This window comes from Acomys minous (genome assembly GCF_964271855.1).
Source record: "Acomys minous genome assembly, chromosome: 10".
Taxonomy (NCBI): domain Eukaryota; kingdom Metazoa; phylum Chordata; class Mammalia; order Rodentia; family Muridae; genus Acomys; species Acomys minous.
The window spans coordinates 57,418,237-57,445,353 of NC_140491.1; the positions used below are offsets into that span (position 1 = coordinate 57,418,237).

The window sequence follows — 27,117 nt, forward strand, 5'->3', positions numbered from 1 at the left end:
ATAAGGTATTCAAAAACCCCAGACACCTACAGAATATGGCATTTTAAAATGTTTTATTATTTTAAGGATTCTTTGAAAATAAGACAGGTTAACTCCTGACGGCACCCAGCCTCTATAAAGAAGATGATGAGCATTGAAGAACCTTCTTGTGGAGATGGCTTCGAGTATGGCAAAACATCCACTGGACAAACATGTCCTCATTTCTCCCACAGACAAAATTCTGCCTAAAATGGGCGCGCATGGATGCAGATAGAGTTGACGCCCAGACTTTGCCAAGATAGGCTAAACAAGTCCTCAGTGGTTCCTGTTTCACAATGCTGTCTGTCAGATATATTGGACCAAAAGGCTGAAGATGATGCTCCAACGTTATAGAGGGCTTTGGATGACCTGTTAGGCAGTAAATTGTCTCTGTCATTTTTTTCATTTTGGAAGCTACCAATCTGCACTTCCTGTTTACTTACGTAGTTAAAATTATTCCTTCTCAAGTCTCTGATAGGGTTGAATACCAGTTAGTTTTAAAACTAAGCTTAATTGTTTAGGAGAAGACACTTTTAGGTCTAAATAGATACTTTTAGATTGATAGATTTGAGCTTTGATAGATATTGATTTAGTTTGGAACTTTAGACTCATCAAGATAAAACAGATAATATCACTTCAAGATTGCCAGATATCTTTTGATTAGACATTAATTATGTAAGTCTTACCTATTGATTTTTATAATGTTTCATAATTGTTCTTACTGTATTTATAAAAATGACCTTTTACTTAAACAGAAAGGTGGAATTGCTGGGGGATGGTCTGATGTATTTTGATGCTAATTAATAAAAAGCCATTCCACCTGGGCAGGGCAGATGATATAGGTGTGGCTAAGGTTTCTGGGCTTAGAAAGACAGAAGGAATCCTGGGAAAGAGAGGAAGAGAGAGGAGGAGGTCGCCATGGGTTAGATGGAAGAGAAGCATATGGCCGGCATGGATGGAGTTTTGGCCCCAGATGAAGAACATTAGCAAGTGCTTGGGATTATAGATGGGAGGTAGCTTGACAGAAGTTATTAGAAGCAGATGACATAGGATTGGGGCAGGTACTCCATACCTGTCCCACTATGGGGGGGGGGGGGTAGTTTAGAGGATTGATATCTGCCCTGCCCGAGGTTAACTAAGGCTATTTTAAAATATAACAAGTGTCTGTGTCTTGATTCATTGCTAGCTGGACATAATAATAATGCAGTTAAATTTTAAAACAACATTGCATAATTCATCAGTTTTCTATTTATTTCGTTAGAACTGTAAGTGGCCACATATGGCATGGATCCTCACCCCAAAACACAAGTAGCTGCAACACAAATAAGTGTTTTCAGTGAGAGATGCTGGTAGAATCCTTTCCCTTCATTTTGTTTTAGATCAAGTGAACTTAATGATTAAAAACACAAATATGCCGCAATTTTCTTTTTCTATTATTTTAATTCATTAGCCCCAAATCATATAAAATATCACATATCATTGTATCTGCTCTCATACTTACATAAGTTAGAATCATTTTCATGTGCATTTATTGAAAACACTAAACCCAGTGAATAGTCTACTATTATATCCTACAGTTGATGGTGATGGTGATGATGATGATGATGATGTTACTGATATTAATAATAACCAATGGGAGTTGAAACAGCAAACTGACTCTGAATAGCTGTATCCAGGGGTACAGAAAACTCAACTCTATCTTCCTTTTTTCAGCTCTTTCTCTGTGGTGGCTAAGGGTCATTTCCAGCTCTAAATTTGCCTCATTCGAACAACTACCAAACCCAGTAAGAGAAGGGAAGTCACTTTTCCTAGTTCTAAGTAGAAACCTAGGGTAGGCTCTTACTGGCCAATTTAATCATTCTTGAACAATTTACTATGACCATGCAAGACCTGAAGGTATCCCAGTTATGGTTACTGTTTTGGTTTTGTAGCTTAGGCTTTGTCTTTCTTTGAAACAAGGCCTCATGTAGCACAGGATTGGCCTTGAACTATGTTACTTAGGATGATTTTGAACTTCTAATCCTCCTGCCTCTGCCTCTTGAGTGCCACAATAACAGGCATGTGCCACTATGCCCAGTTTATTTACTGCTAGGGAGCAGACTCAGGGCTTCATGCATGCTAGGAATGCACTCCTAGCTGACCTACATTCCTAGCCTATGATTTTATGGGTATTTTCTTCATTTTATTTTATGATTACAAACACTGCAGCAACAAAAGATAGCTAATTACTTAGACAGTGTACAGTATAAGCACTCTATGAATGACAAGGGAAAGTACAGACAATATCTGTTAAAAGACTTCATAACACCCTTTTGGGGGAATAATAGAGAAAGGATTATGAATTCCAATCAGCCCTTAAGAGAACTTGAGAGAGACTTCCCATTTGGAACTAATGGCTGAATCACCAGAAGCAAGTAGGTCAAGGAGCTGAGCAAACAGAACTATGATTATGATAACCACCCATGCTGATTAAAATGCTCAGCCTAAATAACTATGTCTATAATAGAGAATTTTCCAATATTAACTAGAGAATAGGAATCACAGCTTTTCAGGACCATTATCATCATATTTCCTATGTGTAGCTATTTATTGCAACCATTCTTCACTCTTTCAAAAGGTAATTATAACTATATGTGTAGACTAATTGTACTAAAGTGGTCCCTGTACAGGCATCAGTTGCAAAAGCTGAAGTATTCAAACATGGCTTTTAAATGTGAAGACTTTTCTTCAAAGAAAATTATGTATAAAATTTCAATATATAAAATAAATAAGGTGTTAGAAAGATGATTCAATGGTTAAGAGCAGGTACTGATCTTCCAGAGAACCTCGATTTAGTTCCTAACACACACACACACACACACACACACACACACACACACACACACACACACACCAGTTGGCTCACAATTTCCCATAACTCTTACTCCAAGGTCCAACACTCTTTTCTAGCCTCTGCAGATACCTGTCTTCATGTGTACATGCCACACAGAGATACACACACACAAATAAAATAAAATAAAGTTTGATAAACTAAAATAAGTACAACCGGAATTATGTATCAGCTGCTGAAGTGAAAGGCTAATGTACAGCAGAAGGATACAGGCATGGGGACTCGGCCCTCTCCCACTCTGATGGTCCCAGTGAACACCAGAGGCTCCTGGGCACAGAAATCGGCATCTGAATACACAGTGCACAAACCATCCCCCAAAAGTTTTCCATTGTGTTTTATTGGTGTTCCCTTCAGTGTCTGGCCATGAAAGGAAGGAAAGAAAGAAGAAAGAAAGGAAGAAAGGAAGGAGAAAGAAAGAAAAAACAAAGAAAGAAAGAAAGAAAGAAAGAAAGAAAGAAAGAAAGAAAGAAAGGCACACTAGTGTTTAAATGTGGCCCTTAGAGTTATATGCTGAAACTTAACTCCCAGTGTAATGGGGGTGGTGAATGATCCCCATAGGCTCATATGTTTGAACACTAGGTCGGGTCCCAGTTGGTGGAACTGTTAGAGACAGCTCTGGCTCAGACACTTCTTTCTCTCAGAAATCAGAGAAATTGTAGTAACAATGGTGCAGGGATTTAGAAACTCAGAAGTTTTCTGAATTTTTTATGTGTGCACCTTGTATCCCTAATTGCTCCAAGACCTTTATCATGAAGGAGAGTTGAATTTTGTCAAAGGCTTTTTCAGCATCTAATGAGATAATCGTGTGTGGGTTTTGTTGTTGTTTGTTTGCTTGTTTGTTTTTGTTATTCTCTTTCAGTTTGTTTATATGGTGGATTACATTGATGGATTTCCATATGTTGAACCATCCCTACATCCCTGGGATGAAACCCATTTGATCATGGTGGATGATGTTTTTTATATGTTCTTGGATTCAACTTGTATTTTATTGAGCATTTTTTGTACCAATGCTCATAAGTGAGATCGGTCTGAAATTCCTTTTCTTTGTTGAGTCTTCGTGTGGTTTAGGTATCAGGGTGATTATGGCCTCATGGAATGAGTTTACCAATGTTCCTCCTGTTTCAGTTTGTGGAATAGTTGAAGTGAATTGGTATTTGCTCTTCTTCGAATCCATCTGGTAGAATTCTACACTAAAACCACCTGTTCCTGGATTGGTGGTGGTGGTGGTGGTGGTGGTGGTAGTAGTGATGGTGGTGGTAGTAGTGATGGTAGTAGTTTTAGTTGTTTGGGAGATTTTAATGACTGCTTCCATTTCCTTAGGGTTTATAGGTCTATTTAAATTGTTTACCTGATTTTAATTTAACTTTTTAAAGTGGTATCTATCAAGAAAATTGCCCATTTCTTTTAGATTTTCCAGCTTTGTGGCATACAGGTTTTAAAACTAAGACCTACAGATTCTTTGGTTTTCCTCACTGTTTGTGTTATGTCCCTTTTCATTTCTGATTTTGATAATTTGGATATTACCTTTTAGTTAGTTTGGCTAGGGGTTTGTCTATCTTGCTGATTTTCTCAAAGAACAAACTCTTGGTTTCATCAATTCTTTGTATTGTTCTTTTTGTTTCTAATTCATTGATTTTTTTTAGCCCTGACTTTAATTACTTTCTGCCACCTACGTCTCTCAGGTTGTCTTTGCTTCTTTTTGTTCTAGACCTTTCAAGTGTGCTGATAAGTTGCTAGTATGAGATCTTACTAATTTATTTATAAAGGCACTCAGTGCTATAAACTTTCCTCTTAGCACTGCTTTCATTGTGACCAATAAGCTTGGGTATTTTGTGTGTTCATTTTCATTGAATTCTAGAAAGTTTTTAATTTCTCTTTCTTTCTTTCTTGACCTAGTGATCATTGCATAGACATTCAGTTTCTATGGGTTTGGGCTTCATATTGTTTCTATTGTTTTTGAAGTCCAGCTTAAATCCATGGTGGTCTGACGAGATACAAGGGACTATTTCAGTTTTCTGTTGAGACATGTTTCGTGGCTGAGTATATAGTCAATTTTGGAAAAGGTTCAATGAGGTGCTGAGAAGAAGGTATATTATTTTGTGTTTGGGTTAAATGTTCTGTAAATATCTGTTATGCCCATTTGATTCATAATGTCTGTTAGTTTTATTATTTCTCTGTTTAGTTTCTGTCTGAATGACTTTCCCATTGGTGAGAGTGGAATGTCAAAGTCTCCCACTATAAATGTATGTGGATCAATGTCTGATATAAGCTTTAGTCAATGTTTCTTTTACAAATGTGGGCGCCCTTGCATTTGGGGCATAGGTGTTTAGAACTGAGAAATCATCTTGGTGTATTTTTCCTTTGATGAGTATGATGTATCCTTCACCATTTCTTTTGATTATTTTGGTTGAAAGCCTATTTTATTAGATATTAGAATGGCTACTCAAGCTTTCTTCTTGGGTCTGTTTGCTTGGAAAACCTTTTTCCAGCTCTTTACTCTGAGGTTAATGTCTATCTTTGTTGCTGATGTGTGTTTCTTGTATGTAGCAGAATGATGGGTCATGTTTTCATATCCATTCTGTTAGCCTGTGTCTTTTTATTAGAGAATTGAGTCCACTGCTGTTGAAAGATATTAATGACCAGTGATTGTTAATTCATGTTTTTTTGATGGTGGAAGAAGAGAGAGAGAGAGAGAGAGAGAGAGAGAGAGAGAGAGAGAGAGAGATTGAGTCTGTTGGTTTTGCTGATGTGAAATTATTTATTTTCTCTGTTTTCTTGGTATAGTTAAATTGCTTGTATTGGAGTTTTCTTTCTAGTATACTCTGTATTTGTAAAAAAAAAAAAAAAAGATATTGCTTAAATTTGGTTTTGTCATAGAATATCTTTTTTCTCCATCTATAATGATTCAAATTTTGCTTGGTATAGTAGTTTGGGCCAGCATCTGTAGTCTCTTAGAGACTGTAAGACATGCGCAGGCCCTTCTGACTTTTGAAGTCTCTGTTGAGAAATCTAGTGTAATTCTAATAGGTCTGCCTTTGTATGGCCAAGAACACAGAATGTCTACATGACTGGGCTTTGCCTTGTCTTTTGTAACGCATTCTGGCTAAATACTAATGTAGTACTAGCTATATTTTCAGAAGCAAAACAAATCTATTAAAATTAAGGAAGGCCTTAGGTACCATTATCTTGCATTGCTGAGTTGCTTTATGCTTTTACACTCCTTGTAAAATATACAGAACAGCTTAGGTCACTTGGAAAATTCAAGGTGTCTTTGAGGATGGTTTCCTCCTCTTCCTCATCTCCAAAGCTACATGACAAAACTCACAAGTAGGACAGTCTCCAGAACACCTACACAAAACTCCATGGCCTCCCTTCAGTATGGGACTGCTCTTTCTGGCTAGGAGCTAAAGACGCCACACCTGGCACTTGTGATGGTACAGAATCTTAGATGTAGGGATTCTCTGTTCCTTTGAAAGGTAATCAAAAGTCTCTATAACATTGGAGCATCATCTTCATCCGACCCAGTATATCTGACAGACAGTATTTGTGAGGCAAAAACTATTGAGGAATTGCTTACCCTGTCTTGGAGAGTTTGGCCATCAACTCTGCCTGCATTCAAGCTTGCCCATTCTTAAGCAGAATTCTGTTTGTGGCCAAAATGATAATATTTTGCCCAGTGACTGGTTTTCCACATTGAAAGCCATCTCCATAAGGATGATCTTTGATGCTCATCATCCTATTTACTCAGGTAATTAATTTTATTCCTTCTTAAGTCTCTGATGGTGTTGAAGACCAATAGTTCAGTTTTACGATTAAGCTTAGTTGTTTAGGGGTTAGGATTTTTTTAGGTCTAGATAGATGTTTTAAGTTGCTAGAGATGAGACATTACATTCAGAATTTTAGACTCACCACAATAGGAAAGATGCTTTCTTCAAGGTTGCCAAATACAAATAGCCAAACACTATGAATGTAACATTTATATCATTCCTGATTGTCTCATGGTTCTTTTTGCTATATGTTATTTATTATATATGTGTGTGATAATATAAATGTATACGTAAAAAATTAAAATTAATTTAAAAGTTTCTATCTCTCTCTCAAAAAAAAAAAGTTAAACAAGAATCAGGAGGCATTCAGTTACAAAGCAGCTCTAGAGCCTTCTCTGTTCCTGGAAGACCAAAGGACAAACTATGGTGAAATCACCAATGACAGGTTCTAAAGCTAGCTCTCTGTTTCCTTCTAACCCTTCCCCTAGAAGCTGGCCTGGCTTCTCTACACTGTTTGGCCTGAGATTCCCTACACCCTTCCTTCGTCTATCACCTAAAGCATGAGATATGGGAAGCAAGCTGTGAAGTAAGAGGCCCTGATTGTATCCTGCCCTGGAGTTAACACCCTGGGCAAATTAGATTGCTTTCAAAGTGGAAGGGTGCCCTGGGTAAGAGGTATAGGGTCTGCCTCATGAGATGAGCACAAAACTTCAGGGAGTGATGAGTTAGCAGTTTTTAGCCCAGAGCTTTGTATACATTGAGACGCTTAGTGTGCTTTTATTATACACCACAGTCTTCTGAGGATACACTTCCAAATTGGAAGTTTAACCCCTTCCTAAATGGCCAGAAGTTACTGAATAGACTTGATGGGCTAGGGGAAGAGAACAAGTGTAAGCATTCTACTTACTTTTGAAATATAAATTAAGAAAGGCAGGAGTTTGAAAGCAGGTTGGAGTGTCTTTGCACCAGTGGGTATAGAATGCAGAAAAGAAGGGAGTTCTTATTTATTCTACCAATAAATAACTCAAGGTGAAAAAAGTACAGACAACCAATTTCCCTTCATTTAGAGAAAAAGAACATTCAGAATTAAGATGTACTAAAAGAAAACATGGGAAAGAATCACACAGAAAGGATTGCAAGGGGTTTCTGAAAGGTTATCCCCACTTCTGTGGTTTTAAGAGCATTGGATTCCCTCTACAGTTAGTCACAGGTCCCCAAACATCCTCTTGTCCTGACAATCTCCTTTGCCTCCTGGCTTCTGGTTCTGAAGTGAAATGAATCACCAGTAGACAGTGAGCCTTAGCCACAGGGTTTCATGCAAAGAAGTCATAGTGAAACCTCAGAATTTACATTTTGAGCATGCTGCTACTGCCAGCCAGATAAGACTTTAAGGAGCACCATAGTATCCCATTCCTTGCTTAACATCTTCAGATCTTGCATGCCTCATCTATAATTTGGGGGTATGAATTTCTTCCTCCTAGCATTAAATGGATCACCCATCAAAGCATTTAGAATAGTTTCTATTATTAAGATATTTATGGCTAAGAGAAACATCATAATCCCTCTTCTGGACACCCCCACATTTGCCTCATCCAACTCATGTGGCCCCACAATACTGGCTATTTTCTATTCAGCACAAAATGAGACATGTGTTCATTAAAATACATTGCCATGCTGAATTAAAAACAGCAATTAGGATCACTTACAGAAGTGGCTTAAACATGGTTCGTTCTATCTATCTATCTATCTATCTATCTATCTATCTATTAGTATTCTGTATTGCTAGGAAATTAAACAACTCATAAGCATTCTTTCTGTCACCCTTACAATATTCCTACAAGGTCAGACTATTATCTGAAAAATGGGCCTTCAAGAGTCCCCAAACATCTACATGTCTTCCTTTGTGTCCTACAACTTCCCAGACGTTAAAACCAGGATTTGAACCTCCTAAGTGTTCTAATTGCAAAACTCAAACTCTGCACCCCTGAGTCCTAGATGACAGATTGCATCTCCCAGTCAGTCCATCTGGCAGCAGCTGGCTGGGAGTACAGGATTCTGAGGTGTAATCACTCTCAGTCAAGGAGAGGGTTGTTGGCATTGATTAGAAGTATCTAGCTGCTGTATAGCAGGAACAATACATGGAGCAGATGTTTGCAGCCCCTGAATTGTACTATAACAACACAGATGGTGGTAAAGGTCTTCTAATTTCATGAAAGATTATGTTTAAGTACACGTAAGTGAGGTGACCGGTGATTTCAGAGCAGGGGTTTGGCTCCTCCAGGAATTGCCGTTTAATATGGCCACAGGTGAAGGCTGTTAAATGACTAAGCCACATCTGGAGATGATCCAAAGCTTTTTCTCTTTGACGTTAAATTTCAAGATGAGCTAGAGTTCTTCACAGTTGTCTCTAGTCTATCTGACATGACTGACAACAAGTTCCTGGACAGGGCACATGGATTTAAAAAGAGGAAAGAATCATGTTGGGTAAAAAATCTTTTAAAAAGAGCTAACCTCCTATTTTCTCATTCCTTTATGCCAATAGGTCTCAAACTTCAATGTATAAGAAAGTTGACATCAGGGGTCTCAATCCAGAGAGCCAGGGATGGGTCTGAATATAATATACTCAAGTATTGCTAATACTTAAGGAATAAATGGTATTGGACCAAGGCTGGGCAGACAGTTGGCTGAAAAAAAAAGTCCTTGTGAAAAGGATTTCTTCTTCACAAGATGCTCATAGTGATCTCCTCACAATGTTGTGATACTGGCACATTGTGAAAACGGACGTTTGCAAAGCCATTTTGGCTCTGACAACTCAAGATCTCTCTCACAACTTAGTAGTAGTTGAAACAAAGTTTAAAGTACTGCTGTTAACTTCATAATAAATAGATGACATATTTACCTTAATAGTGTGTAGAGCAACTTTAGAGAAAGTAGGTCCTCTGTATAGCAGAAAGCGCTTACTGTGTGGATAAACCATGGTCTAGACACAAATGACTTCAAAAGTGTTTTCAGATAATTCTGCAAACGCTCCCTCTAAATTATTCTTCACTGACAGGAGGAAAGAAAGATGTGGCACATCATGGAGTACTTGCTTTGTGGCAGCAATAGAGTCAGTTTCTGCTTACATACATAGCATCACTTGAAAGCAAGAACAGAATCCTCCCTTCTGTCACCTATGCTAGTAAAACCAGAATTCAAATTTGGCTAAGTTTTACTGAAAACAGATGAAAGAGATAAACAATGTTTTAAGTCATATGTTTTCTATCTATACTCCCATTTTTATTCTTTATGTACTTGAAATTCACATTTATAAATAGTATTAGATCAACAAACAAAGGCTTTGATTATTCCCTATGAACAAAGCCTTGTACTGGGAAGACCTCATCAAAGCTAGCTTACTGGAACATAGGTATTCCTACCATTAAATAGGCAGTCCCTGGGACACTGTTCATAGATACTCAATCCATTTCCTAAACTCAAAAGTTCCCAACCTGCAAAACTAAAAAGAGAAAAGCAGAGCCCCTCTGCCATCCTTCCTGCCTCCTTTCCTTTCTCCCTCCCTCCCCATCCCCTCTCTCTCTGTCTGCCTCTGTCTCTCTGTGTCTCTGTCTCTGTCTGTCTCTCTCTGTCTTTGTCTGTCTGTTTCTGTCTGTCTGTCTGTCTGTCTCTCTGTCTCTGTCTCTCTCTGTCTCTCTGTCTCTGTCTCTCTCTCTGTATATATATCCTTCCCCCTCTCCCTTTTCTTCCTAGAAAAGACTTGCTTCACTCTAATGCCATCAAATGCACTGCAGAGGGAGCTGTAGTTTATTAAGAAATGTTTGAGGGGAAAAGAAGGGAAAGCCGAAGCTACTGCTTCATTTGAGGAATTATTTAATGTCATTTGTCTTTGTGACAGCAAGGAGAAACGCAAGGAGACTCAGCAGCTACATTTAGTTTGTAACGACCTTTCACCTCTGTTAACCTCTGACCTGGCTGTTTTAATCACGCAGACACAGGAGCTGGACAGGGCGATTTGCCTTTGTAGTGCAGTGGGAGGGAAAGAGATTGGAAATAAAAATCTTTCCACCAAGACAAATGGCAGCTGAGCTGCAGCTGGCAAAGGGTTAACAGGCCTTCTGGCCCTGCTCCCCTTAGCTGTTTAATTGCTGCCAGCCAGGGAAGCAGTTGCAGGAGAGAGCTTTGCTACAGAGGTCTCATTTGTCAAAGACCTGCCAGAAAGCTCCTCTAACTGAACCAGTTTACACAGCAACGAGGAATTGGGTTTGTTTCCCAAATGCAGGCAACTTGCGCCCTCTTGACTTGTCCCTCAGCAGAAATTCTATAGAAGACTCCCTTTCATTTATTAATACATGCTTCCCCCAGTATAAAAATAAACACACCACAGACAAATAATGGATGTGTGTATGTCTATGTGGGTATGCATGTCCGTGTGTGTGTGTGTGTGTGTGTGTGTGTGTGTGTGTGTGTGTGTGTGTGTGTGAAATTTTGAAGCAGGGATTTTAAACTTGAGCATATACTGCAATCACCAGGGAAACCTGCTCAACCAATTGCTAGCTCCATCTTGTCCTCTTGGGGTAACTCTGGGTAGGGTTCAGGAATTAGGATTCTGACATTTTCCAGACTATACTGAAACGTTTGTTTTGAACTGCTTGAGGGACTCACTGCCCTCATCTATAGTCTGCACTGTACACTGCCTTCCATCTGTGTTAACAATTTACACACACTCACATACACACACACACACACACACACACACACACACACACACACACCAGCATAACCAAGTCCCACAACAACACCAATTACCATTAACAGATATTCTGAGTACTCTCTGTATATCTGTGCTATAAATTCTCCAAAGCAGGCATCATTGCCTCAGGTAGAAAACTTCCAGCTCAGACCTGAATCCCAAGCCCGTGTTCTTAAACACAGTTCTATCTGTCCAAATTAACTGGCCCCAGACTGATGCTGACTGTAATGGCCCATCAGGCAGAGGGCTTGACACATAAGCAACAGCAGTGTGAGCCCTGAGTCCGTGAAAAGGTAAATAGAGAGAACCAGCTCCACAGGGCTATCCTGGCCTCCACATTCCAGCAGTGGCACTCAGGCCCACACATATACCCTATCTCCAGGCATCTTGGCAAGTATTGAACAATAATAACATTTTAAACACTGACCGGCCTACAAATATCCTGGCTGAATGTCACATACATGTGTGCGTACTTAAATACATATTTGTACTAATTCTAAACAGAAGAATAAAACTTTTCTTTCTCCATAGGTTACTTGGAACAACAACAAAATGCTACTCAAGAAACATTGCAAAATCAACCTGCACCCCCCCCCCCCGCAAAGTGTTCTATTTCTTCCTAGATACCCAAAGACAACAGGATAAGTCAGACCCTGACCCAGTGAGACCAGAACAGTCTTGAACAGACTAATGTTAATGTCGAATATGTGCACCACTGATGTTCTTTTGTTGTGGCAGTGATAATTGTAACAGGGCTAGTGGAAGGCATGGGCTTTGGTGATGTGTTTGTTGTTTGCTTGCTTGTTTGTTTTGTTCTTTGCCAGTGGAAATAGGAACAATAGGTAGCATAGTCCCACTGTTCCTAAGGCCTGGTGAGGGTTAGATTTGGCTGGAGGGAAGGGTCAAGAACTGGCACTGCTGCTGTCCAACTTCTGACCCAGCAGACCTCACAGGAAGCCAAAGACCCTTAGTTTCTAACAAGGTCTCAAGTGATGTCACAAAAGCTGGTCCAGGGACCATATTTTAAACACCATCATTGTCTTCTGTGATTACAACAGCGTTTTTGGTCCATCTCTTATCCCCAGACTCCACAGACAATGTTTGAGTGCTGACTGTATATGCTGTATCATGGAGGTCTCGGAGCTTGCTGCATAGGAAGGGCAGGAGACAGAAAAGCATGAATGTATAATACAAGTGATCCAGTAACAGTGGTGCAGTGGTGAGGTTTTAGCTAATACATTTATTCACTGAGGAGATAATATCTTTGGGAGCAAAGACCTAACTAGGGCAAAGGAGCAAGCTAGTGTGGTAAAGTTATAAAAGGAATAACAGATGTAAAGGCGCTGAGGTAGTTGCTGGAGAGAGAACACGAGGCAGTCCTAGGAGGAGAAATTGAAACAGAAACAATCCACATTTTAGTGAGGTCCCCAGGGGTTCCCAGTGTGCATCCAGGGTATGGGAACATCTGGTGTATTGGTTCCTAATGATTGACAGCTCCTCTTGGTGAGTATTAAAGGATGTTCAGAGATGTATCTAAACAAGTTAACACAGAATGCAGTTTTGCAATGCAAGGCTTCTTGGGCATGCCCAGAGACTGGACTTCATGCATTTTTTTACACACAGAAATTGTTCTGCTCTCAAACAAAAAATCTAAGTCAACCTTACAAGAAGTGTGGAAATGGATGAGAGGTGCCAGCTCCTCTTGGTGAGGAGGGATAGAATTGATATGTTTGGTCACAAAGATGGATTTGAGGAAACAATGAAATTTACATGAATACAAGAGCAAGTTCATTTTTATGCAAAGCCTGTGTGCATCAAATAGAATTTCATGTAGGAGAGAGATGGAGACAAAGAGACCACGAGCAAGACCAGGACGGGTGTTAGTGGCTAGAGGCGAACAGGTGAAGAACTCAGTCTTCAAATTAAATATGTTTGCGGAAAAAGTGAGGGTGCAGGGTGAAAAGTGGAAAGCCAGAAGTGAACCGCGGTAGGGAGAGATGACGATGGGCAGAAGGGATCTAGAGTCGATAACAGAGCATCGGAAACGCACATGACCCATTGGTGTTGGCCCAAACCGCACTTCAGAGCTGAGACAAACAAAAATCAGGCAAAGATGAATTCCCCTGTCCTTCAAAAATATGGGTGTGTAACCCGCTGGCTTTATAAAAGGGACCCCCATCATGGAGAAAACTTTATCTTAAAAATAAATCAGACTCGATTATTTAACACCAAAACAATGTCTTCCCTTTTAACGAGCAAACTGCCAATAGCCAGGAGCGCGAGTTATGAATCACTCTTCACTTCGTCCTCCGCCTTCTAATTTCCTGCTAAGGAGACAGGGCTGAATGGGGTCATTAATCTGAATTAGAAGTAGTGTGACCTGCCCTGACTTCCCTTGCTAACACCGTGTGGCAGGGCTGGGGCTGTGCACGTTCCGCTCTCCACACTGCTCTGAGGAGGAGGTGGCATGGGGCAGAAGCTAACTAGTCTTATTTTTAGGCGTCTTTCTCTCTTTTGAAGGCCCATTTACTGTTTCAATTGCTGTTTGGGCCTCTCACACTGAGCTTCTAAATTATCAGTACTATTTCAATTCTTTTAATGTTGCTAAATGATTAGCTTTGCTTAAACCTTTTCCAGAAATATAAAAGTTCCTCTATGAAACCTAAAATAATGTGCCTCTTTCTATTAGAGAGATATCCTGGCTATCATCAACATAACAACACACTTGAGATATTCAACTTATAAAGGGGAAAAAAATGGTTCACAATGTGGGGCATACCGGTCAAAATATGGGCTTTCAGCCTCTCATATATGGGTCGAATGGCCAGGATGCCTGATTGAGTTCACTGCAGAACAAGCCATTCATCTTATCTAGGAAACAAATGAAAAAGAGGGGAGGCCAAGGTCTCCAGAAAGAGGAAGGTACCAAGGTCTCCCAATCCCCATTTGAGAACATGCTGTCAGTTATTCAGTGACTGATGGCTGGACTCCACCTCCCGGATGTTATACCACTTCCAATAACATCATCCTGAATACCGAGCCTATAACACTGGGGTCTTCAAGGGACACTCATCCAAACCACAGCAAGGAGATGTGTATGTTTCCTGTTGGACTGACAGCATTCAATGGGTATGATGGCTAGTCTTCATCATCAACTAACTGGATCCCTTTTTTTTTTTTTTTAAGATTTGTTTATTTATTATTCATACAGTGTTTTTTCTGCAAGTACACCTGTACCAGATCTCATTATAGATGGTTGTGAGCTACCATGTGGTTGCTGGGAATTGAACTCAGGACCTTTAGAAGAGCAGATGGTGCTCTTAACCTCTGAGCCATCTCTCCAGTGCCCCCTAACTGGATTTCTTAGAATCACCTAGAAAAAGTACCAGGGGGTACATCTTCCAGGGCATTTCCAGAGCTGTTTAACTGTGGAGGGAAATCTACCCTGAATGTAGGTAGCACCATCCCATGGATTGTGGTTCCAGACTGAGTAAAGAAAAGAAACAGGAAAAGAGTGAGTCAAGCACCAATGCACAGCTCTGTCTGCATTCTGACTACAGAAACAATGTGACCAATTGCCTCATTCTCCTGCCTCCACGAATACTATCCAGGAAGGACTGTATCCCCTAAAACTGTAATCTAAAATAAATGATTTTCTTCCCTTAGGTTGTGCTTGTCAGGCATTTAGTCACAGCCATGAAAAGTAACTCATAGAATGGTTATTTTAACACCTGCAGTGCCGTGGATGGAAGATTCTGAACCAAGAAGCTGCATTTGCCGTAAGTCTCTTCCATTACAGATTTAAATCAGAGGCAGTACAGTCAAATACCCTTGAGAGTCTAGGTACAAAGACACCATTTCATAGCTCTGGAACACTTCTTTCACAAACATTTCATGGTGTGATCTTCGAAAATAAAGAAAAACTTCCATGGTTAAATGCCTGGCAAAATTGTGATGGAATTGCTGGGGCTAGTGGGTCCTGCACTGTTGTTCCTGTCCCATGAAACAGTCGCTCACACATTAGAGGGGCAGCCAAGGAGAGTTTCATACAGCCTTATTTGTCCAAACACAGCCTCTCGGCTTGCTCACCCTTCCTGTTACCTACTGATTAATAGAAAGTAGTAACGTGGATTTGAAAGACCAGCAGGCAGTTCTGGTAGGTGCTGCAACCTTCCAAGGTTGTCAGCAAAGACAACACCCACATCCCCTCAGTAGGTTGCAGATGGTTTTTCCCCTCAAATACAGAGCTCACGATGTGGGTCTGGCTGTCACACCCACTGGCCATTACCATACCATTCTCGGGCCCTCAATTTTTTTTATACTTGTTTATGAAATCTTTTTTTTTCCTAACGGATCTGCTTGCCCACCTCTTCTTGCACATCCTAGGTAGTACAATCCCCAAAAGTATTCATTCTATTGCTTATTTTTCAGAGCCTCCTAAGAGAGCCAACATCCTCTTCCCTTTCCTCATGCCCCACCTCCTCCTAGGTAACCCAGAAGTGACCAGAGCCAACTTGCTTTGGAGCCTCTGGCCTTGGAGTTTTGTTGCTGCTCTAGAGCTATAGGAAACTCAAATCATTTTCTGCAGTCACCAGCCCCAGGGTCCCTAGGCAGTATAATTATAAGTCAATCAGCTTCTTCCAACTCCTTCCCTTTGGGCTGGCAAAATCATTACCATAGCTTCCCTATTTGCTCAGCTGGACTTTGTACAGGCCATTTACCTCGACGCTCATGAATCTTCTCAACTCAATATCATTGGGGAAGGGGCAGGTTACGTATCGGGGGTGGGGGAGGGCAGGTTACGTATTTAGCTCAGAACTCCAGAAGTTCCGTCATCGATTGAACACCTTCTGTTTCTGTCAAGTGCTGGCATAGGAGGAGCTGATGCGCTGAGAGAAATCTTCAAAGGCAGGCCCCTCCCCCAAGTGCCTAACATGGAGCCACTGGAGCCCATGATCCTAGCTTGGAGACAGTGTGTCAGCAACGCCAGAGGAAGCAGTCTTCTGTCTTGTAAGAAGGCACTAGGGGGAGAACAAGGCAAAAGCACTTTGCATGAATCAGAAAGCTGGAGGCACCCAATGCAAACATGTCTACTGTCACAACCCTGACTGGTAAAGAAAAGTGAAAACAGCTTCTCAGTCCAGTGGAATGCTCTCCCATGTACAGGGTGATCGTTTATGGGGGTCAGTCTTGTCGAATCAGAATCAAGTGGGCTAAGACAACCTAGTAATTTTCCTCCTCTTCCTGCAGCCTCAGTGGCCCAGCCTGGATGCCCAACAGGAAGTGTTCACCCTAAGGCTATTGGTGAGGGGGAAAGTTCTGCTCCGGCTGAAAACCCAGCACAGAGCTCAGGTCAGCCATAGCTTAGTGGAGGGACTGCATCTCTAACTCTGAAACTCTCAGATTACTAGAACCGTGTGTGTGTGTGTGTGTGTGTGTGTGTGTGTGTGTGTGTGTGTGTGTGTGTGTGTGTGACCCTCTTTCACCTGAAGGCTACATATTTCATATCTAAGTTTCAGCCAAATTCACAGCCTGTCCCTCTCCAGTGACACACACCTGCACAGCCATCTGCATTTGCAATAATGTAAATGGGTTGTTGTCGACATTTCCTTCAGGATTTCTCCCATTCTTGCATCCGCTCTTTACAGGGAAGCAGCATCACCTGGAACAGGATGACATCACAACAGCTTAAAGTCAGAGGAAACATGGGCACAGTCGCTGGGGTCATGCCCAAATCCCAGTCAGCACTTGTCTGTCTGCATGGCTTTGGGAATTACCTAAGCTTCTTAAACTTGAATGACGTCATGAATAAAATGGTACCACATGTATCAGCACTGTCTAAAGGGTACATATGTGAGCCACATATGTGATTTTAATTCTCTTATGTGTTAAATAAAGGAGTAGAAATGGGTGGAGTTAATGTTATTCATATTTTATATAACCCAATACATCAAAATAGTATCATCTCCATACCAATATAAAACATAAATAAGAAATTTTAAATTTACTACACCTTTGAATTATCATATGTTGTATAGTTATAGTCAATTTTTAACTTATATTAAGCAGGTATCAAATGCTGGGTAGCCATGTGTGCCTAAAGGATGGGTAGGTGCAAGCATAAAAGATGGAAAGTGTTAAGTAATGAAAGTTCTTCCCATTTAGGACTATGGTCCCCTGTCTTCATAGTTGATATTAAGTTAATTCCTCCCCCCCACCAGACACCTGACAGAAGTAACTCAGAGGAGGAAGGATTTGTTTGGCTGGCTGAAGGTACAGTGATCGTGTCAGGAAAGATGTAGAACAAAGAGCAAGCTGGTCAAATTTCCTCAGTCATGACACAGAGGAATGGGATGCTGTGACCTACATTCAGGGCAGGTCTTCCCTCATTTTTGTCTCTCTGTAGGACATCCTCAGAGACCCTTCCAGAGATGTGTTCCCTGGAGGATTCCAAATCCAGTCAGGTGACAGTGGAAATCAGCCACGGCAGATAACTCCAAAGCCAACTCCGAAATCACACAGCCCCAGGATTAAAAGCCTAATTCTGGGGGTCTCTGTGGTGGTCTCTTTCTGTGATGGAATAGCTAATGATTTGATACCCAGCAGCTTCCTGTTCAAGGATGGCTCTACCCTCTTGCTCTGAGCCTAACAGGCAGATGCTGCTGGCCACCCTGAGTTGCAGGGGCCTCTCTCATCAGATGCTGAAGTACCTATTTCCTCCTCTGCAAAGGGCTCAGCCTCTTCTTGAATGTTCCTAAGGATGGGCAGCTCACGGACTGCCTAATCCAGCCACTCCTCCTTTATGTGAGACCCAGTGTGTCCTTGCCTCCACTCCTTAGTCATCATGGCAGCATCTGAAGAGACACAGAACAAGCCAAAGGTTTTCCTGTGAGACAGTCCTGCTCTGAAATGCTCTCTTTGTGATGGAAATGGCCTGCTTATCTCCATAGGTGCTCATGTGGCAGTGAAAGGCCCAGGTCCAGTCGCTCAGTGAGTCCTGGTGATGCATCCTTTTGTAGATTTCAGTTCACAGAGCTAAAGGCAGGGAAAGACAAACAGTCTTAGTGAGAGGTGACCAGTGCCCCTTTCATCACGGCTCTAGCAGACCTTCAGCCCAGATGGAGCCCACTGTGTGTGGCTGGAAAGCTAGCCTGGGGCTGAAATCTGTGCTGATGTCAAATCTGCACCCCACCCCACCCCCACTGTCTGCTGGGTGCCTCTGCAGCCTCACAGCTTCAGGACAGCTTTACCAGAAAGGCAAGGGCAGGTACCACCTTGACTGTCCTTTCTCCATAAACCAGGGTCACTTTCCCCTATATCCTTCTGGCAGGGGGAAAGCCTTTGATCCGTTTTCCCTTTGTGTGACATGAATATTTTTTTCTTCAACCAGTTGTAGACTTGTCCCCTCCTTTCTAGAGCCTCGGGATTCTTCTCTGCCAACAGGTTAACTTCAAACCAACCTCTCGTGAAGGCCTGGTTCAAAGGAGTGGGTGAGGTGCAGATGCTGGGCCAGGCCGAACAGGCTTCTCTAGAGATGTGTGAGGAATGGAGCAGCTGCAAGGAAAGATTACGCTTAGCTTTGCTCCCATAGATCAATACATCAGTCAATCCTATTGAGCTCTCTACCCACATACGCTCATTAGCCATAAGGACCCGGGAGGGGGATTCTGGGACTTGGGAGGGAGGGGGAAGGCCTCCGGAAAAAAAAAAAAAAAAAGATAGAAAGAAAAATCACCTCACAGAGGTCAGAAGTTTCCTTGAAGGGTCATTAGCTGATTCATGCTAAGGTGTTAATGACTTTTTTTTCCTAAAGAGACGCAGCCCAGCCGAGAGTTCTAGGAGCCCATTATGGATGTTGCGTATGGACACCCTAGTAAGGTAAAGGAATGAGAAATAAGTGCTAAATGCAACTTTCTCTATTTCAGCATCTTCCTTAGGGTTTGGAATGTTGAGTACTATTTTGGGTTGAGGGCTATGGTGGCATTTGTACATCTTGTCCCTCAGCAACATGGGATACAGAGCCACTTACGCCCCCCTGGATATCCTGCTCCCCCACTCCACCCTGGTAGAACAAGAATGACCCATCAGACAGGGCTGGGAGACAGAGCACTGAGTAACGGCTCTTGGTTCAACAACAGTGTGGTGATCGCTTCAGTCATCCTGAATTAGACCCAGAGACTGAGAAGGTCCCCGCTACTCTTCCCTGTAAGGCTTTTGTTGCCGTTGTTTGATTTGTTTGCTTGTCTTTGGCATCCAGGGCTCATTGGACAGCCTCTTAGGACATCGCATTTGGAAAGTTGGTCCGGAACCTTTTGACACTCACCCCTGTTCATCCACACGCCTCCGGGAACTATGAATTAGCTTCTTGTGTCCCTGGGGCTTACCCCCCTGAAATCGCTTCTCTGAATTCTCAATGGCAGCCCTGCCCCAGCATTCTCAGATTCAGGGGCCAGGCTACACAGCCTTCTTCACTTCCATTCAATCTTATATCCCATCTCAACTCAGACGTCTTCCCTACCAAACCTACAATCTGGCTTTATGTCAGATGCTTCACAGCATATATGCCCTAGCTTGAAGTCACGCCAACAAACACTTATTGGGTCCCTCGGTGTGATAAGAACAGTGTCACAGAGGCTGTCCCTTTCCCTTGCATATCAAGAAGCAGAGACTTGGGGCTGAAAAGGGATGGGTATAACCAGATAGCTCCACCCCTTTTAGCTCTATACTTGGCAACAAGGCACCATTTCCAAAAGGTTCCACAACGTCCCCAAACACCACCACACAAGCCTGTGGGGGAACAGCCCAGTCGAGGATGCCAGTGTTGAGTGTAGTAGCCATAGCAACAAGACAACCTTGAATGCCTTTTATGAGATCATTCCTGCCATCAAAGGAAAATGGTCTGGGCTTTGTAAAGGTGACAAAGTGAAAAAACTCTAAGACTGGTGCTTTCACAGAAAGAGGAGATGATGGTGGCGTGGCCCGGCAGGAAAGAGATAGCTTCCAGTAGCTGTGAATTACAGTAGGATTAACAGGACTTGTGGAGCTGGGAGATGGAAAGATGGCTGGTGGAATCATCACATCAACACACACAGGTGTCACTATTAAGACAGACAGCACACAGAACAGGCAGTACTAGAGGAAAAAATTGTCATCTTAGACACATTAGTTTTCCCATGTCTGTAAGATGGGATATGTCAAATGTCATGGATCTGTGAGCCTAGAACTCAAACCAGACAAGGAAAAAGTTTTGTCTCACACAAGAACTTTAATCACTATAATCTACATCTCTCCTCCCAGCCATCACACATCCCAGCTCCTCTTTTATAGATACAGTCAGGTGCTCTTGTATTTGTTAGGCAGCCACTATGTCTGGGCATGAGGATTCTTAGGTCTCCACACGGAGCTAAGGTCAACAGAGAGAAGTTATTCCAACGGAGCCTCACCCTCCGACTTCATGCTAGTGCCAACCCTTGCCCCGCATGGTTCTGGGAGGGCTGTTCTCACCTAAGACATTTACCCTAAGGCTGTAACATAGGTACAATTCCATATGGCTCCTGTGATGGATTGAGGAGTTCTGTGAAACATGACATTCAGAATTTTTATATTTATATTTCTTCAATTTTAACAACTAAAAAATGCATGTGGTATTCTTTTGTGTGTATATACATATTTATCTTGTGTGGATATATACATATATTTATATAGTTCTCTTATTCACACACACACACACACACACACACATATATATTGCTCGTGTATGTGTGTGTGTGTGTGTGTGTGTGTGTGTGTGTGTGTGTACTTGAGAGTGCCTCCTATGCACAGTTTAAATAAACTTGTGTTTTATATTTTTAGTATTTCCACAGGTAGAAGTGTACAAAGGCAATTCTGATGACCATATACTTTGAACAGAAATGGCAGTGCTGTTAAACATGTGTTCTGTTGCAACATTATAGAACTACAGGCCTTGGCTCTCTTATCTGTTGCCAACATGACAACCCAGAACTGTCAGCGAGGGACTTTGAAATGGCCGTTCTAGGGACTTTTCTGATCTGTTTAAGCCTTACCAAGGAACTGCAGTCTGAATATTAAAGTCAATGAAACGACTTGACTATATTTTCTGAACTAGCCACTACTATCACTTGAGAAGACTATAAAACTCAGCACACATAGCCAAGATGGACTACCTTCTTCCTCCAGACTACCTCCAGAAACACTAAGGAGGAATTATGGAAACACTGCATGGGATAAACCGAGCACTAATGGAAAAAGCTGGTTAGTTTTCCAACCGTCTTGATATTACTTGAATACAGGATGGATATCATGTAAGTCTATCTATAAATGTGCCATCCCCCTTGAAGAGAGTGGTCTCTGCATTCGTTTCTTTGAATCCAACCTTCTGCTTAGATATTGCTGCCTTCCATAGCTCCCAAAGCCATAAGCAGCTTTGTTAGATAACAGTTAGTTTCTTAACTTCTAGAGAAGAGTCCCAGCTCATAAATTTAGAAGCATTTTATGTATTCATTTTCTAGTAAACATACAAAGAAAAATGAAATAAAGGTATTTTTTTTAAATCTTCCTTAATGGAGTACCTACACTTGCAGGAATGTTGAACTGAAATTTTTAAGTAGCTAATATCATGAAAACACAGAGTTTGCTAGAAACCCAAGAATCAGATCAAAGACATGAGAGAAAACTTAGGAGTCAGAATATGGGAACTCTTACTTAAACAGTATAAAAAAAATAATTTAATAAAAAGAAGGCATGGAGGCACATGCCATAACCTCACACCTGGGAGAGAGGAACAGAAAGGCCATGAGCTCAGGCCAGGTTGTCTTTGGAGTCCTGCTTCTTTCTCTAGACTTGGAGAGTTCTCTGTTATAGTTTCATTGACTGGGCTCTCAGTGCACTTGGTTATTATTTCAGATCAGTCTAGTATAGATTCTTAAATTCAGTCCCTTGATTTTATCCAGCATTTGTAGATGTGTGGCCAATCTCCTAACTTTTCTGGCTGATTCTGAAGATAGCATTTGCTTAGCCTTGGCCTCCATGGTCTTCTTTCTTGTGGATGTGGATTCCATTAGTGTCCATTATATGGAGGCTTTATTTAATTGAGCTCACAATTTCCAATATTTCTAATTTTTCAAAGTCTCAACTTCCCTGGTGGGTTTCTCTTCCATGCTGCTGGCTTCATGCATTCTGTTGATTTTCTCGTTCTTTCACTGTCCTTTTCCCTCCAAGCTGTTGACTTTCTTCTCAAGGCCACGAGTTGAATTCATACACCTGTTCGCATCCTCTTTGAGCTTAGTGGTGATTTTAGTTGCAAACTTTCTGTAATTTTACCAATGCCCGTGTCTTTGCCATCAGTGCTTTAGGTTATATCCTCTGGAGGACTCAGAGCCTTGCTTTCTTGAGTTTTATTGCCATTTGGTTGTGTCTTGTTGAGTGGCCTGCTTTGGAAGGATCAGTCTCTAGTGCCACTCAGAGAGAAGAAAACAAACTACTGTAACAGCAGCAACATCAATTCATACAAGATTTGCATACAGTCATATATATTCATGAGTAGCTAGTCAATTTTTCTTATTGTTCAGTGGACTAGAAAAAGCACAGCATGGAGAAAGTGAACAGTCTCCTCGTGTGGATGATCTTTCAGCCTTGGCAGAGCTGAGGCAGCAGCATAAACACATTAATTTTTTTAACCCTCACAGTTGCTATCCTTGATTGGAAATATCTCAGAGGAAAAAGTACCAGGATTGAGAAAGTAGAGTACCCAGGTTTGCTGGGGAGCAAAGAAAGAGTTCTGATGGGAGGACAAAGACACTTTCAGTAAAATGTTTGCCTGTGTCAGTGATTCACTGAGACACTGACCCAGGGATTCAGTGATTCTTTCCTCCACCTTCATGACAAACCTGCAAGTTATAGAGAAACGGATCCATTGCTCCCTACTTTTCAGTGGCTCAGTCCAGTCCAGGATTTGCCAGATGTCACCATGCTAGCTAGTCTCTCCAATCTAAAGATGGCAGCTCTTCCTAGCTTCACAGCTATTCACATGCAGAGCCCTCATTTCGCACAACCCTCAACTCATGTAACAAACAAACAAATCAGCACCTGAGCACACACAGTTGAAGGAATGAGAAGCAAGCCTGGTGCTGGCAGCCACACCCTCAGGACCAGCGTGGCGGAAGGTCAGAAAGCATCTTTTGAAGGCTGTCTACCAACTTCCACAAGCTCAGTGGATCATGCCTCATCCATCCCCCACAGACAGATAAACAAAGATACTTAGAGTATTCGTTAAAGAAATAAATAAATTAAAAATCCTTCAAACTTTCTAATACCCTACAAAGGAGTGAAACCTCTACCCCCTGACTTGGTCTGTACTTCCTCCACTTACAGGAGTTGATGCAATATTTCAGGATTTCCCCCCCCCCCTGCCCCCCACAGTTCTCTGTACAGCTAGAGCTCTGTCGAGATAATGAAAACCAGTGCATGGGGGCAGGATATGATTTCCCATACACTGACTCACAACAGCTTCTTTCCTGATCCCTTTCACATCTTTATTGGTCTCATTGAAGTACTGTGGGGCCAACTAGTAGGTACTGTGCTGCTACTTGCATAACTAATTCAATAATGTATAATATTGATTTGTTGTATATTCCTGTCCCCTGGGGAGACTGCAGCGTATAGAACTCCAATGGCTGATTTCTTCCTTTGCCTTATTAGCATAATCTTTGGTAGTATTGAGCAGAATTATTAGTGTGCTAATAGCGGCTCGTGTTTCATAAGTATGGATGCTCTGTTAAGTGTCTTCTTATCATTATTTTATCTAACAGAACCACTAATCTAATATTTTAGATGGGGGAACTGAGGACAAAGGAGGTTAAGGAATTCACTCAATCCCTGATTCTCAACGTCTCTCTATCCACCTTCTCTAGAACCTAGCAGTACAGCTACCAAGAATTTACCCATTTTTAAACTGCTGGCTGAAACCGATTCATTGCTTTTGTTGCAACCTTTCTAGAAATACATTTTATTGTCTACCCTAAAGTGACATTGCAGACAAGGCTAGCTGGAAGGTGGGGTTAGAACTATGTCCGGTAGGCAAATTGACCAATATAATATTTATAAGGCATTTTAGAACACAGAAGCAAATATAAAACTAAGCCCATAGTTCAAAGAGCTTTCAGGTCTTGTTATGTAAAACCTGAATAATACATAACAAAGAAAAGTTACAGAACAAAACAAAACAAAACAACCCAATACAGTAGAACTTGCAAGCACCAAATGGAAATTCTCTCTTGTAAAAGCCTAAATGGCCCTCTTTGCTATGAGGAGATTTTGTGTGCCACAGAATGTGTAACTCTCTCTGCGGGGTATAGGAGAATTTAAGAAAGGGGCAAAACACTGAAAAGGGAAGCAGGGGTATTTGATGTGGGAAAGATTAAGCTTTGTCACTGGTGGAAGCAGTCTTGGTGGGCTTTACCCTTGGGGCACCCCATGAATACCTTGTGACAGACTGAATGGAGCCATCCTGGGCCTGGAATTTAGGAAGCAGACCTGGGAACCCCAACTGAGCTATTGTTTTTCTAATTGACCCTCACAGGGAGAAGGAGACAGCCCTTCCCTTGTGACTCAGGCAGGTGGGGAAGAGAGAACAACAGGTTCAGCCCGGGCTGAAGCGCGTGGGGAGCAGCGAACAGGCCGGACCAGCATGCGGGCCAGAGAGACACCTGAGGACCCGTCCAGTGGAACAGATACCGGAAGGGTCACTCTTTTGTCCCTTTAACCTTTTTTCCTTCTTGTGTAAGCTAGTTGGGTTGTATAATAAAGTTTAATTGTTAAAAAAACAGCCAACAACTTGATGGTGCAGTCAAGGAAGGGAAGAGAGAGGCATGGGAGGGCAGTGTGTAGGTGAGCGGCTGCCACTATTCAAGCAGATGCAGGAGGAGTGAACGGTGAGGTTCTCTCTCGCTAGACTGTTTGTTCAAGGACCCAACAAGAAAGCAGGAAAAACTGAAGTTCTGCTTAAAGGGTATCTCTGACTTTCCCTTCCTTTTGGAGGTTCAAGGTAGTGACTTTTAATTTAAAATCTCTTGAGAGAAAATTTGTTCAACACAGCTTCAGCTCATAAAGCTGCTGGAGAATGGGATTAGGTTCGTGAGCATATTTAGTTATTCATCTCCCGTGCATGAACTAAATGTATTGGTTGAACTAAGGGTAAAACAGTACAACTACAGGCGCCCTCCACACCTCGATTTCCATTTGGGACATTGCAGAGAGGGAACCATCTACAGGCTCTGAAAATAACGTAAAAAGTCTCAGTGTTCCAGTCTGATGTGGAGCTGAGAGAAAATGAATATGTCCTGCCTGGTCTTAACTCTTCCTGCAGAAGAGAGAGCAGGTAGTTGGCGCTGGTAGAAACACAGGAGGCATAAGATGGCGTTTCTCAGCGTTATCACAGCTGACTCAATGTAAGGCTTAAATAAAGCCTGGCTCGTAGCTCATGCCCGTAATTCCTGCTTTGTGGAAGCAAAGGCGGGAGGATCAAGAATGTGAGGCCTTTCCTCAAAAATTAGTAATAAAAAATAAAAAAATTAAAAATTAAAGTTTTTTATTATAACAAATAATGACTAAAATATACATTTGACCCTGTGTGTTTGGCTTTATGTCTTTCCCTAGAAATGTGTTGTTCAGCTGTCATGTGTATCTGTTAATAAGTACGTCTTTAAATGGCTTGTGTTTTCAGTGTTGTCTCCATTTCTGCTGTTCGGAATCACAGTTGGCTGCCTGGGAAGATGAGAGTAGAATTTTAGGCACCATTATTCACAGCTCAGATGGTTCAAGTAAAGAATACACAAAAGTTTAGAATCACAGTACTTGGCACTGATAACAGACTTTGATTCTCCAGACAGAGGCTCCTACACATGAAATAATAAGCCACAGTTTACAGAACCAAGCAGCACCCCTAGTAAAGCTTTTGGAGGTTAAAGGGAAATTGTTCTAGATTGGATCAACTATAAACAAATTCTTTTTAAATTAATTATCTATTGGAAGGTTACATTAATATATACCCTTTTATTTTTCCTTTGTATAATAAGTAAAAATGACATTTTATCTTGATTTTAACACTTCTGACGCCATGCCACACTAAATTGCATATTTTTAAGAAACACATCCCTGCTCTTCCAAATATTTAAGAAAAAGTTTTACACTTCATTTCATACCCTTGCTTCTGTCTGTTTTACCTTGTTTCTAAGGCTCTCATGCTCAGAGTGACCCTGAAAACATGAAAAGACCTCACAGCACTGAACCAGAGGGGGAGACCAGCTGGAAAACATGACAGGAATCCACCTCAGAATGAGGGAGATTTAGGAAACTGAGGGACAATGAGACATAAGGTCAGTGCACAGCATCAGCCTCCCATGGGCTGCTCTGGGACCAGCTTTCTGTGGTCCATGAGCACATAACACTGAAATAGCACCATCGGTAAAGGGAGGTAACGATGAATGTGTGCACATAGAATCTCTCCGCAAGACACTCTGCTCTTTTCCTGAGCAGTATATGTTATAGCTGGGGGTGCTGGAGCTCATAGCTTCCGTCCCTTTGTTTCACGTTTTCTGGGTCAGTCCCATTTGTCTCTAATGTATTTGTAAGAATTGCACTGGGCATGTTGAGAGGGGATCTTTGTTTAGCTTAGT

At 41.6% G+C, this 27,117-nt stretch overlaps 1 long non-coding RNA gene across 4 annotated transcripts in view; it reads right to left on the reverse strand.

Moving 5' to 3' along the window:
• Window positions 1-14,387: 14,387 nt before the first annotated feature.
• Window positions 14,388-27,117, reverse strand: part of LOC311608004 — a 32,858-nt gene continuing 20,128 nt past the window's right edge. The window contains exons 3-6 of one of the 4 annotated variants that reach the window (XR_014782815.1): window positions 19,161-19,295; window positions 18,136-18,460; window positions 16,982-17,087; window positions 14,388-16,446 (exon numbers count right to left, since the gene is read on the reverse strand). This is a non-coding gene — a long non-coding RNA (uncharacterized lncRNA). Of the gene's footprint in view, window positions 16,447-16,981; window positions 17,088-18,055; window positions 18,461-18,719; window positions 18,980-19,160; window positions 19,296-25,918; window positions 26,207-27,117 lie in introns of those variants that run through there. The other 3 variants (XR_014782816.1, XR_014782817.1, XR_014782818.1) reach the window with 3 other exon arrangements.